Source organism: Dermochelys coriacea, chromosome 5, assembly GCF_009764565.3.
Source record: "Dermochelys coriacea isolate rDerCor1 chromosome 5, rDerCor1.pri.v4, whole genome shotgun sequence".
NCBI classification, from domain to species: domain Eukaryota; kingdom Metazoa; phylum Chordata; order Testudines; family Dermochelyidae; genus Dermochelys; species Dermochelys coriacea.
In genome coordinates, this window is record NC_050072.1 from 106,964,728 (window position 1) to 106,976,971 (window position 12,244).

The 12,244-nt window shown below is 39.2% G+C and overlaps 1 protein-coding gene across 50 annotated transcripts in view; it reads right to left on the reverse strand.

Moving 5' to 3' along the window:
• PTPRD (protein tyrosine phosphatase receptor type D) overlaps positions 1-12,244 on the reverse strand; it is a 1,712,576-nt gene that overhangs the window by 530,928 nt on the left and 1,169,404 nt on the right. For 2 of the 50 annotated variants that reach the window (XM_043515529.1, XM_043515526.1), the window contains exon 1: positions 5,322-6,032. The exons of the other annotated variants lie outside the window; for them this stretch is intronic. The gene's annotated coding sequence lies outside the window, so the exon portion shown is untranslated. Of the gene's footprint in view, positions 1-5,321; positions 6,033-12,244 lie in introns of those variants that run through there. 50 annotated transcript variants of the gene reach the window in all.

The window sequence follows — 12,244 nt, forward strand, 5'->3', positions numbered from 1 at the left end:
AATCAAAGTAGGATAGCAGTCAATTTGCAGGAGGATTGTATTTCTTCAGATGTGGGACTAGATCCACATTTGTCTCATTCAGATCCCTTCAGCTTGGCACTTGACCCGTACCTATTATGAGAATTTAGTTGATTCTGCCATCTAAAAAGTCAAATTTTACATGCGTCACTTGCTGAACTCTGACTTCTAGAAACATCATCTCCAGAACATTAAAGGCTATAAACCAAAGATCATCGCATTTGCTTGCTCCGTTTCACAGAGTACGTTTAATATATTGTAGCTGGAGAAAATATTTATCAAGTGACTATAACAATAGGTGATTAGTTCTGCTATTATTAAAACAACTATTATTAATTATCTGGAAAACAATGAAATAATTGTCTATACCAATGGAAAGACATTGAAAGAACTATGGAAGATATGAAGTAGCCTAGCTACACTTGGAACCAAGAGGAAATGTAGCACAGAGCATATTAGTAAATTGGGACATGTCTTCTAGTGCTATGAATCAAAGAGAAAAACAGTTTTAATGTGAGAATGTAAAATCCCATCATTTTTAATGAATTGATACGAGGAGAATTGTACTGTATGTTCAGTATGCTGTTAAATTTTGAAAGTATATAATACACACAGCATCATTAGTGAGGATCTCAGAGCGACACAGGTACAAGCATGAAGTTTAAATTTGTAAAATCTCTCCTACTGTAGCAATTGCTGCAATATCCATCACAATTTGGTTTTCCCCCTATTATTATGTTAGAGGTGAACAATGTTAGTTTCTGAGGAATACGTCACAGCTGGTAAGCATGAGATGCTTAAACGTGCAAAGCCTTTTGATCCAAGGAAAGTAAATATATTTAAAAGCACATATTATGGCTAAAACTGAGCTGGTAAAAAGAACAAATTATGTGTATGAATTGTCATCTTAATTGAAGAATCAAAACAGCCTGAAAAAAACCTAAAATAACTATTATTAAGCAAGGTTTTTAGGATTGGAACAATTCTTTGATCAATATATTTACAAAAGAACATCATTTTTAGTAATTTTTCAATCATTTTTCATGTATTTTAGCGATCAAACCCATATGTGAAGATTTGCACATCTGATGTTTAAGTAAGTATTATCACTCACCAGTTAAAACCAACTGAGATTATCAGAGAGATGTTATGGGAAAATAGATCCCAAACTAAACCTGTGTAGTTGCAGACACACAGATCTATGAATGCACAGCAGTTTAAACAACAAGTGAAGCTTGTTGGAATGGAATTTACAGGCAAAGCACTCTCAAGCAATCTTTTTCGACATCATCAGATTTCCTCAATAGATGTGTTGTACAGGAGCTCTCAGTGTAGTGGATCACAGAGAGAAAAAAAACTCTTCCGCTTTGCTCCTACCTGGTAAATCATTGATAATATATGAAGGAATACTTTTAAAACACTGATTCTACTCCAGGCTGCCAGCTGCCATTGTGCATTCATAAATAGCTTCTTTTAAAGCTTTTTCCAAACAAATCAAGGCCCAGAAGTATTAAACAAATAAACAATGCATAGCAAATATGAAATTTAGAGTTTTAATGAAATATACGGACCATACTATGCCATCAGTCTTTCAAAAGATTCACAGTGAGGGGTTCTGCTTAAAAAGTGATGGCATAATATGGCCCTTTGGTATTTAACTGACTTAAAAAAAATCAGTATCTATACTTTTTTCTCCATGAAAAAAACAAAAACAAAAAACACCCTACATATCTTAGCATGCAGTAATACCAGAGTGAAACATGTTGGCTCAAGCACTTATACTGACTATTTACATGTAATTAGTCCTTATTGTGTGCATTTCATAAGAGAGAAACTTGGTTTATTAAAATACTAGCTGAAATTCTTAGCCTTGAAAAGATGTATATGATTTGGGAGACTTATTCAGGTGGGCTTCACTATTATTATTATTTACATATATGGGATGCCATTTTAGCCCTTTCTGAAAATGAAAAGTTAATAAATATTTGTAATAATTACATTTTTGGAACTGGGCAGAAAGCCCCTATTGTGGCAAATGACCCCCACACCACTTGATATGACATAACTCAGCTATTTTTAAAGTAAGATAGCCCATTAAAAACTAAACACGGTGTACTGAAGTTGCACTTTCATTATATGACCCTACAGTATCCTGATTTATCTTCAGAATCCTTTTAAAAATCGAATTGCCCAATAGCTTGATAAATCAAGTTCATTTTGAAGGAAATTCAATATGCGAATGTTTCAGCTGTGCTCTTTTACAAATGGTCTGCCTTGTCAGTTTGAAAAACTGAAAATCAACAAAGGAACAGTGTAAGTATACTTGACCTTATTCCCTAATGTCTATCAAGAATTCCATGGTTGGTCGATTTTAAATTTGTGAAACTGACACTCAAAAATATATAGAGCATCTTCAGTCCAGATCCCATAACTGCTGACTATACTCCAGCCACAGCCTTGGAATCTCTGTACTTCCCAACTTACACAGCACTTACAAAGCTAGTTTAAATACTCCATCAATCTACGTCCATTCCTTCCTTAGAGTAATCCTGTTTAGATTATCTTTTAACCCTACGCTTGCATTATGTGAACAATGTCATTATTAATCTAATAAAGGAAACATACATTTTAAGCTGAGACAAAGAAATGTAGCCTATCACCTCTGATAGCGTCCTTCTGCAACCACAGTGGCAGGGGAGTCAATAGTCCTGAATATAATTATGGGGGGAGGGGGAGGACAACATGCATTTAACTCCCAAACAACATTAGGCTAATTTATTGGCAATGAATCATAGGAAAGTGTCATTTTGATGTTGGCTATCTATGTTAAAAACATCCTTCTAGTGCATATGCTATGAACTGGTATTTGGTGTACAAGAGCAGTTTATACAGGCCCCTAGTGGTTTAGCACACACAGCACCAGATGAAGGGGGATTCCTACTCTTTAGCTCGGGTAGTTTTAGTCTCTGCATTATTCCAGTTTAGAAATGAAGGGTGATCTTAAAATGAAAGCCAAATTACTGATTACATTTAAAATACTAAACAATTCATTTCTAAATACAACCCCATAGCTGTTTTCACAAACCTTCTCAAAAAATTAAATGCTGTTTTACCATTTCCCATTCAGTGCACTGGCACAACTAATATTTGAGTTACATAACAGCCACAACAGAATGTTTACTTTATAGCACTTTTTATTAGTCATTAAATAGTAATCAACTGCTAATACTAAAAGCAGATTTTAAAACACAGACCCTGACATCTAGAAGCTCAGAGATGTAGTTTTCCTTTTGAAACGCCATTCCTGACAGTTTGGCATAGCACACATAAACCACAATGAATTCGTAGTGCCTTCTTAGAGTAGAAGTCTACTACTTAGCCAAAGCTCTCAGTACTTAAAGTGGATATACACAAGCTATACATCATTTCAGCATTGAGAGAAACCTAAATATATTCCACCATACCACCACAAGTGACAACTAAGATTGGAAAGCTACTCCCGTAAAAAGTATCCAATTAAATCCCTCTCCATGTCTGTGTAAAAGCTACACCACCTAGTTCTTTGAAAATCCCATGCCGACACATTATAGCTTTTAGCTATTTTAACTGGACAAAATTTGACAGCTGAATTTATGAAACTGACCAGTTTGTCAATTTCACAGTTCAAAAAATACAATAATAGCTAATCTCAGGAGAGTGAATTTAAGAAAACTGTCACGAAATTGCTAGCTATAGTGAGATGCAAGTACATACAATTATTTTGGGGGACAAGGGAGAATTTTATTTTGTTCAGAGTTGCTTTATTCAGTAACAATGAACAATAAAGCTTGGTTCTTTCCCAACCCACTAGAAATTATGTAACACAATATATTCTAAACCATATTTACCTAAAGAATAGAAAGTAATAAATATCCTAAACCTTTTTAGACACCAAGGAACACAAAATATCTTAGAGCTGTGTTTCTTCACCTGTGCATCAAGATTCAAAGTAAAAGTCTTGATGTTACAGAAGTTGCCTGTGTTTGTGCAGAAGGTAGGGAGCAGGCAATTGGCAAAAGGGTCACAAGATAGAATTCACATAGAAAGTTTAGACTAAAGTTTAAATACTCAAGAGAACAGAAACACAAAATAAACATAGCCACCCACTGTAAGTAGGAAATTCCAAAGCAAATCAGTATCTAAGGTCTCATATGAAATGTTGCACAGTCTCCAACGGATATTGAATGAAAAGAAAAACATAAAACCTTTGCTGCTCTGTGGCAAGGTGAACAAAATGGTCCTCTTTATATACATAAAAGCTTCAATTTTAAATTGTGTGTATATATGGGGAAAAGGTGAGAAGAAATACACACCTTTCTATGTGGTGGTACATTGTACAAAGGCCAGTCAGGAGAATGTATACTCATCACACAACAGTCTCAAATAACAATGAGAAACAGAATTGTGCTTATTGAAAGGTGTCTGGAAAAGGAAAAGTGATGATGGGAGGGGGTGACAGTTTTAAGGAAAAAATATCCCCCGCCCCATAATGTAGCATTTAGAACTGAATAAAGAAAACAGATCTTGTATTTATAAGTCAAGGCAGGCTACATTAAAAGAGGGGAAAGTCCCTGCTTACAACACAATATTAATTTTAAGTGGGAGCTGGTAAAATAAGTTTTCTGCACAAATGTGAGAGTTCCATTATAACCCTACAGAAAGCTGAGTGTCTGCACTGTTTCGGTTTCTTTACAGTGGTTTCAAAAAAGGACCTTTTAAAAAACAAAAAAAAAAAACTTCTTATCACCATGAACAATCATCTGCAATTGCCATAGAGGAAAAGAGAGAACTGATGTGATTCCAGTGTGAAAAGGTCTCCAAACAAGTCCTCCCACACCTTGAATGGCAGCCACTTTCCCTTTGATTGCTGCTAGTTGCCCTTCTCCCCACTAGTTCAAATTAAAAAAAAAATGCTAGCATTAATAACAACTCACCCCTCTTTACAATACACGAAACGCGAAGCCCCCCTTCCCCCACGCGTACAGTAGGAATTCAGTGGAAATGCCTACTCTGGTCACTAGTCAGCCCCCCTCCCCCCCTTTACACACTTACACACAGCAACTCTCTTCATTTCCTTTCTCAGCCCGTGGAGCGAGGTTAAAACCCAGGAGAAAGCGGAGGCGAGTGGTCTGGCCGGGGCTGGGGCAGCCTGTTTAACGCCCGCGGGCGGGCAGGGGTGGGGGGCGTGCTGAGTGCGCTGCTCCCCAGACACGCACGGATGGAGCGGCAGCGGGGGAGCAATGGGGCAGCGGCGGGGGAATTACCTGGTCATGCTGGCTCCCCCCGTCCCAGCCGCCGCCGCCTCTCGCTGGGCCAATTTAATCCAATCGTGGCTGCCTGGCGCTGGCGCTGGTGCGGGGCTCTCACGGTCCAACGCCGGGAAGCGGGCGGAGAGTCGGCGGGAGTCCGGAGATGGCAGCAGCCAGGGGCAGCCGCTCCCCCGGCCCGGCTCCGTTCTCCTCCCGCTTCTGCCGGCTGCGGCGGCGGCTGCTCCCGGGCGCTCGCTCGCTCTGGTCCCCAGCTTCGGCTCTGCTCCGCTCCGCTTCCTCCTCCTCCTCCTCCTCGTCGTCTCGTCGCTTCGCCTTGTAGCCGAGGCTGTGGCTACAAATAGCTGGGTCGCCCACCCGCCTCCCCCCTCTGCTCCAAACAAAGTGCAGGGCAAACCGACGGCAGGCAAAAGGCAATTCCCTTTCTCGGGGGGGGGGGGGGGGGGATAGCCACGAGCAGGAACAGTGCCCCGGCCCCTACCCCTGGGAGTAACGGGGGGAGGAGTAAAGTCGTGGAGGTGCCTCCCTCTCGCTTTGTTTTGGTGGGTTTTATTATTATTATTATTTTTAAATCCTCGTAGGCTGCGTGGATCACGGGATCCGTACGGCCCCAAGTGCTGGGGAGAGCCTGTTGCGGAGCGGGTGCGGGTGCGGGAGCGGTGCGGGAGCGGGAGGGGAGAAGGGACTGAGCCAGGGGAAGCACGGAGCCAGCAGTCTCTCCCTGGACCACTGACTGACTGAGGACATAGGAAACGAGAGAGAGAGAGAGACACACACACAAGGGGGGGGCGGGGGGTGAGAAGGGGGGGAAGGAGGAGGGGGAGAGTCGGTGACGTCACTCCCAGGGATCTAGCTAGCTGTACCAGTCCAGCCCAGAGAAGATCTTTGTCTTGTGTACACACACACACACACACACACACACACATACACACACACATCTGTTTCCAGCACGGTGTAAAGGGGGTGCGTGTCAGAGGGATGCACACACTGAAACACGGAAGTCTGAGATTATGGGCATCTCAAATATGCCCCCCCTCTGTCTCCTTCCCCCCTTTCACATTCTCTCTCACACAAACACACCACTAAATAGACTACCTCCCTGGGAGTATGTGATAACTGTCCCTATCCAAAAACTTTCTAAATCTAGTTATTTCAGTGGAATTTAAAGGGCTAACTTCTGTTCCAGTTCACACCCTACACAATCCAATGAAATCAATAGACTTGCAAGCACTGTAACTCAGGCAGAATTTGTCCTCGAAGGCATATAATCATCATTATCAAACTTTGCATATATTTCCATAGGTTTACATGGCACTTTATTTTCTTTGTAAAGACGCAGGGCCAAAGTCCATGTTCATTTACAGCCCATGCAACTTCAGTGAAATCTATGGAGTTGAATGTAAGGCACTGTAAAGTCTGGCTTAAAGTCCGTGCTTTTTTCTTCCTGGAGGCCCCAGTCATTTGGAGAGGAAGTTCTTCCTTATAACGTGTGTATGGTTATGGAATGCAAACAAAACTTAAAACTCCACCACAACGCAGGCCCCATGCACCCCAAGACTCTATGCTTGCTTTGAAATAACTACATTGATATTCCAGGTTTTAATATAATGATCCAGTGTCCTGACAGTTTTCACCATTTGTCTCAGTACTCTTCATGCTAAGATCCTGGAATGACACAGAAGAATTGGTCAGTAATCCCGCATCCCTGATACATTCTGACACCACCACCACAATTTAGATCTGAGTTTTGAGACTTTATTTAACTTTTTCCTCAAAATTTGGAGTTTGATCATCTTGATATGGCTCCTCCCTCTGTTCTTCTTGTCACCATTGTGGTATGAATAAGAAATAAATCCGTTTCCTTCTATATACACCACTAAAGTAAGGCCTACGTAGTGAATTTCTCAAATTTCTGATTTAAGCAATAATGCTGGATGTATATGTAATATGTAAAGAGCAGAGGGAGAAATGATGTTACGTGAAGTGAAACAGTATGAAAAACTCTGTGTCTACCCAAGGATGAATCAGCACTTTGTTATCATCAACTTAAGTGCTACAATAATGATAGCAGAAATATGCATACATATATACGTGTGTGTGTATATATATTTCTGCTGTAATGTTAAACCTATTGTTTCTATTCCACTGATATATTATTGCCCCCAAAAGTTATAGCTTTCAGGATGTATAATTCAAAATATCACAAGTTAACACAATGTGGGAATAATATTCTTTTACAAAATATATTAAGAAGTTCAAGTACAATGTTCTACTAGTTTTTGTTTGTGCAGTTTGTTGCCAAAATTGTGATAATACGTAACTGTAATGCTAGCACAATACTGAATTAGAAGAACATTTCAAAAATATATTAATTTGAAATATTTCTTATAAAAATATTGAACAAACTGAAAGTGCTGTACTACCAGGTACAAAGATACTGAATTAAGCTAATTACTCAGGATATGAATCTATAAACAAACTTTTTAGTGTGAAGAGTATCTCTTGCTTCTGTTTGTATCATTAAAAATATCTATACACATATATAAACACGCATGCACACACACACACACACACACTTCTTCCATTGTTAAAAAATAAGAGTTTAAACTCTGCTCACCTAAACCACAAAAGTAGTCCCATTGCCTTCACTGACACCTCACATGGGTAAGCAGGGAGAGACAGAGCTTTCCTCTTGGCTGCCACCATTTAGGGCCTGATTCCACATTTTTTACTCAGGACAAAACTCCCAATGACTTCTGCTAGAGTTTTGCTTGAGTAAGATATGCAGGACCAGTCCTTAATGTTTTCACGTTGCAATCTCATGCAGTTCAAACATTAAATAGTACTGTATTATATTGGATATTAATACTACAGAGTGTTATTTTCCCTTTGGCTCTTGTGGCTGAGACTGTGGCATGCAGTGGTGACAAATGGGCATTCCCACTAAACTCTTTACTACGGTGGGATGTTCCATTAACAGTTGGAACCATCTCAATCGAAGTGGAACACTGGGTCACTTCAGGAGAAGAGCAAGCGGGGGCACAAAGGATACTCTGTAATTGCCTCCCCCATTTTTTTGTTGCAGGCATTATGATAGCCGTATATTACAATTATTTTTATAATTACTATACGACAAGCTGTCAGATGAAATCTAACAGGTGATTTGTCACAAAGCTCCATTAACGTATACATTAGGCATTGGATTACCAAATGATTAGGGGAAGTATTTCTGAGTTGCTGCACTGAAACTTGAAAAAATTCTCATTTATAAGCCAAAAGTCTTTGTGATCTCCCAGTGAATATTAAAGATAATAAAATACTACTAGACAAATAAATACATGAGTTGTCAGTAAACAAAAAAATACATTCAACTAGCACACCTTGGATATGCATATCTTTTAAGTGCTAATTTGGTATCTCAGCAGACTTAATGGGTTTAACTTTATCTTTCAAACTTCTAGGAGTCCTATAAATCTTTCTTTGGTAGTTAAAGACGGAGATGTCTAGAGAAGAATGTGATTCCAAGTACAGTTATTTTTTATTATTATTTTTGCTTGGTTCACTATTTTTATCTTAGCTCTTTGTGCTAAAGAAATAAAAAAAAATTGAAAAGAATACGAAGTCTACAGGAAACTAGTAATTAATCACACGATACATGAAAATCTACAGGGAATTGAGGCTGATGAAGCAAGATCAGTTTTATTAGACAGCGCTAGAATATGTGCCACAAACTGGAAATAAACAAGAGTATATGCAATGAAAGCTGTAAATAAGATTTTTGGACAGCAGAGATAGCTTTGTCTTCTACCACTGGAGAATGTCAGAAGTAATGAAAACTCTGCTGAACAATTTCAAAAAAGAATATATTTGGAGTGGAAAATGCAATGGGGGAGGGTATAGTTTTATTTAGATTTTTTTGCAGTAGGTCAGTGGTGAAATTGGCTTTAAATTCAGAAAAGGTACTACCAAATACAAAATATTATTTCACTTCTTGAGGTAGGAATGTAAATCCTGTGCTTGTAAGAGAGATTGCACCCCCAAATTACAGTAACAACAAAAGAAGAGAGTTTGGGCAGATTATCATAAATCATTTCTGAGTTCAACTAAAGTGAAGATATGCTTCCAAAAAAGAAAAAGGGGGCATACCTCCAACTTATTTTTTTAAAGTACCAGTTGACTTCTGAATTAATGTACTTTAAAATCCAGAAAACAAAAAAAAAGAAATGGGTGAGTATAGAAACTTAAATATAAGCCTACATCATTAATAGGACTTTAGTGTCCTTTATCTGAGTTCAGATGTCTAAATCTTATGGAACTAGACAAGATAGTTTCTTTTTATATAATTTCTTTTATATAAAATCTCACTAAGCACTTTACAGAAAGTCTAATCATACCGTGAACTAAAGATAGATGGCGGGTTTTATGGTGAGTTTGAAGATGGGGTAGTTACTCCAAGACTCAGTATTTTGTGAGCAGGGTATTGGGGGAAGAGAGAATTCCAGAAAACTGGTGCAGTACAAGAGAAAACCATTCTCCACTGCAGAGACCCACATGGAGAGGATAGCAGAGAAATTAAGATTGGAGGTACAGTGAGTGGGAGAAGGAATAAATATATGTGTATAGTTAAAGATAGGGTTATGCAAATTAACCAGAAATTGACCCAGATCATAGCCCCAATTCTGAACATTCTCCCTGACAAACTTTGAGGAAATTCAGATTACCAACTGGATCTAAAATTCACACTGGCCTTTATCATTGCAATGAGCTGAACCAAAACCTAGATGTGAATATACCCAAACATAGGGAAAGTTCAAATACAGCACTTGATCTGAACTTTACAGCTTGTTCCCAGCTCAAAAGTTGCTATAATGAAAAGAAAAAAAAGGAAAACAAAATCTAGGAAACTAAATTTAAAGCAGGAAATAAATTACACAGTACTGGGTAAGATGCAGTGTCAACCTTAGCTTTGAGTCTTGACCTTTTGAATGATACTTTGCCTCAGGTTGCGCACTTATTTTCCAGTTTAATTTCATTGTGCATGTTATAAAGGGTGGGAAAGTGGGATGGCTTGTTAAAATCCAGAAGAGATGTTTTTACCTAGATTGTCCTTTCGGCAGTTCCTCCCAGTGTGCCCTTTTAGGCTGACTATTGAAGCCTCACCCCTCAGGGTCATTGAGAAAAGACCTGTGCATGGAGAGGCTACACACAGAATAAGGCCCAGGCATCTGCAGTTTTATAGATTACCACCTATCATTAGAAAGTAGCCTTTTTTTCCCTTTTCAGAGTATAACAAACCAGTGCATGGAATGGACATAAAGATCAACTTTAGGCACAATTTATTAAGCACATCCAGAACAGCTGAAGGCATTGTAGCAACACTGTACTGCTACAGAGAGAACCCAGGATTATTTCCGTATCTCAGTCACTTCTTTCTTGAGCCTGGGATTGCTGTGGAAGCAGCCTGCATGGTCTCTTGGGAGAAGGGATACTTCTCCATTCCTCTCCAATGACCTCCCACAGATACAGACACAAACCAGAAGGAGCAATGTCTACATATCTGCCCTGTGGAACCCTTGAGGGTGGAATGGGAGGGAGCAAAGGAAAGGATATAGGAGGAAATTTCTCCCTAATCCTTAAGGGACATAGATCAATTTTTAAGTCAATAACACCACAGACAAATGTTAAATCTTTGCAACATCTTAAAGGTTTTTCTTTAAAGGTGCATGTGGTTTTGTTTGCTTACATGAAGAACATGAGATTTACAATAGGTTATTGAGTCTCTGACTCCCTTGTCACTGTTTTTAATCCCACTCAAAATGGTTTATGTTTGGAGATTGTTGTTATCTTGGTGGGGATAAATTAGCGATCACATTTCAATTCCTAGTGGACAAGTGTCCATATTGCGAAAATGGCCATCATAGTTGGCACTCATGTTGGCAGTCTCAGTAAAGGGCCAATGGCTGAACAGAAGACTGAATTACTCTCAAATTCCTAGAGATGGCCCCTCCCGTGCATGACAAAAAAAAATGGTGGGTCAACCCAGAGAAAATGAACAACTGATTACTTTAGTTTATAGTGCTGTTATCTTGGTCTTGGGACCAATCTTATTCAATATTTTTTATTAATGACATTGGCACAAAAAATAGATGTGCGCTAATGAAATTTGCTGATGTTACAAAGTTTGGAGGCATTATCAATACAGAGGAGGATGGGAACAGTACACAGGAAGATCTGAATGACCTTGAAGACTGCAGTGACAGAAATAGGCTGAAATTCAATGATACAAAGTTCAAGGTCATTCACTTAGGGTCTAATACTAAGAATTTCTGCTCCAAGCTGGGGGCTTCTCAGCTGGAAGTGACAGAGGAGGAAAAAGACCTGGGTGTGGGTCAATCACAGGATGACTACGAGCCACCAATGTGATGGGGCTGTGAAAAAGCAAATGTGATCCTAGGATGTATTAGGCAAGGCATTCCAATACAGATAGAGAAGTATTAATGTAGGACTTCATCTGGAACATTGTGTACAACTCTGGTCACCCATGTTCAAGAAAGGTTTCAGAGTAACAGCCGTGTTAGTCTGTATTCGCAAAAAAGAAAAGGAGTACTTGTGGCACCTTAGAGACTAACAAATGTATTTGAGCATAAGCTTTCGTGAGCTACAGCATTCGATGAAGTGAGCTGTAGCTCAAGAAAGCTTATGCTCAAATAAATGTTAGTCTCTAAGGTGCCACAAGTACTCCTTTTCTTTCATGTTCAAGAAAGATGAATTTAAACTGGTATAGGTCCAGTGGAGAGCTACTAGGATGATCTTGGAAATGAAGGGCCTATCTTAAGATAGGAGAGTGGAAGAACTTGTCTATTTTATTCTAGCAAGGAAGGCTGAGATGGGAGATTGTTCTCTATAAATACATTAAGGGG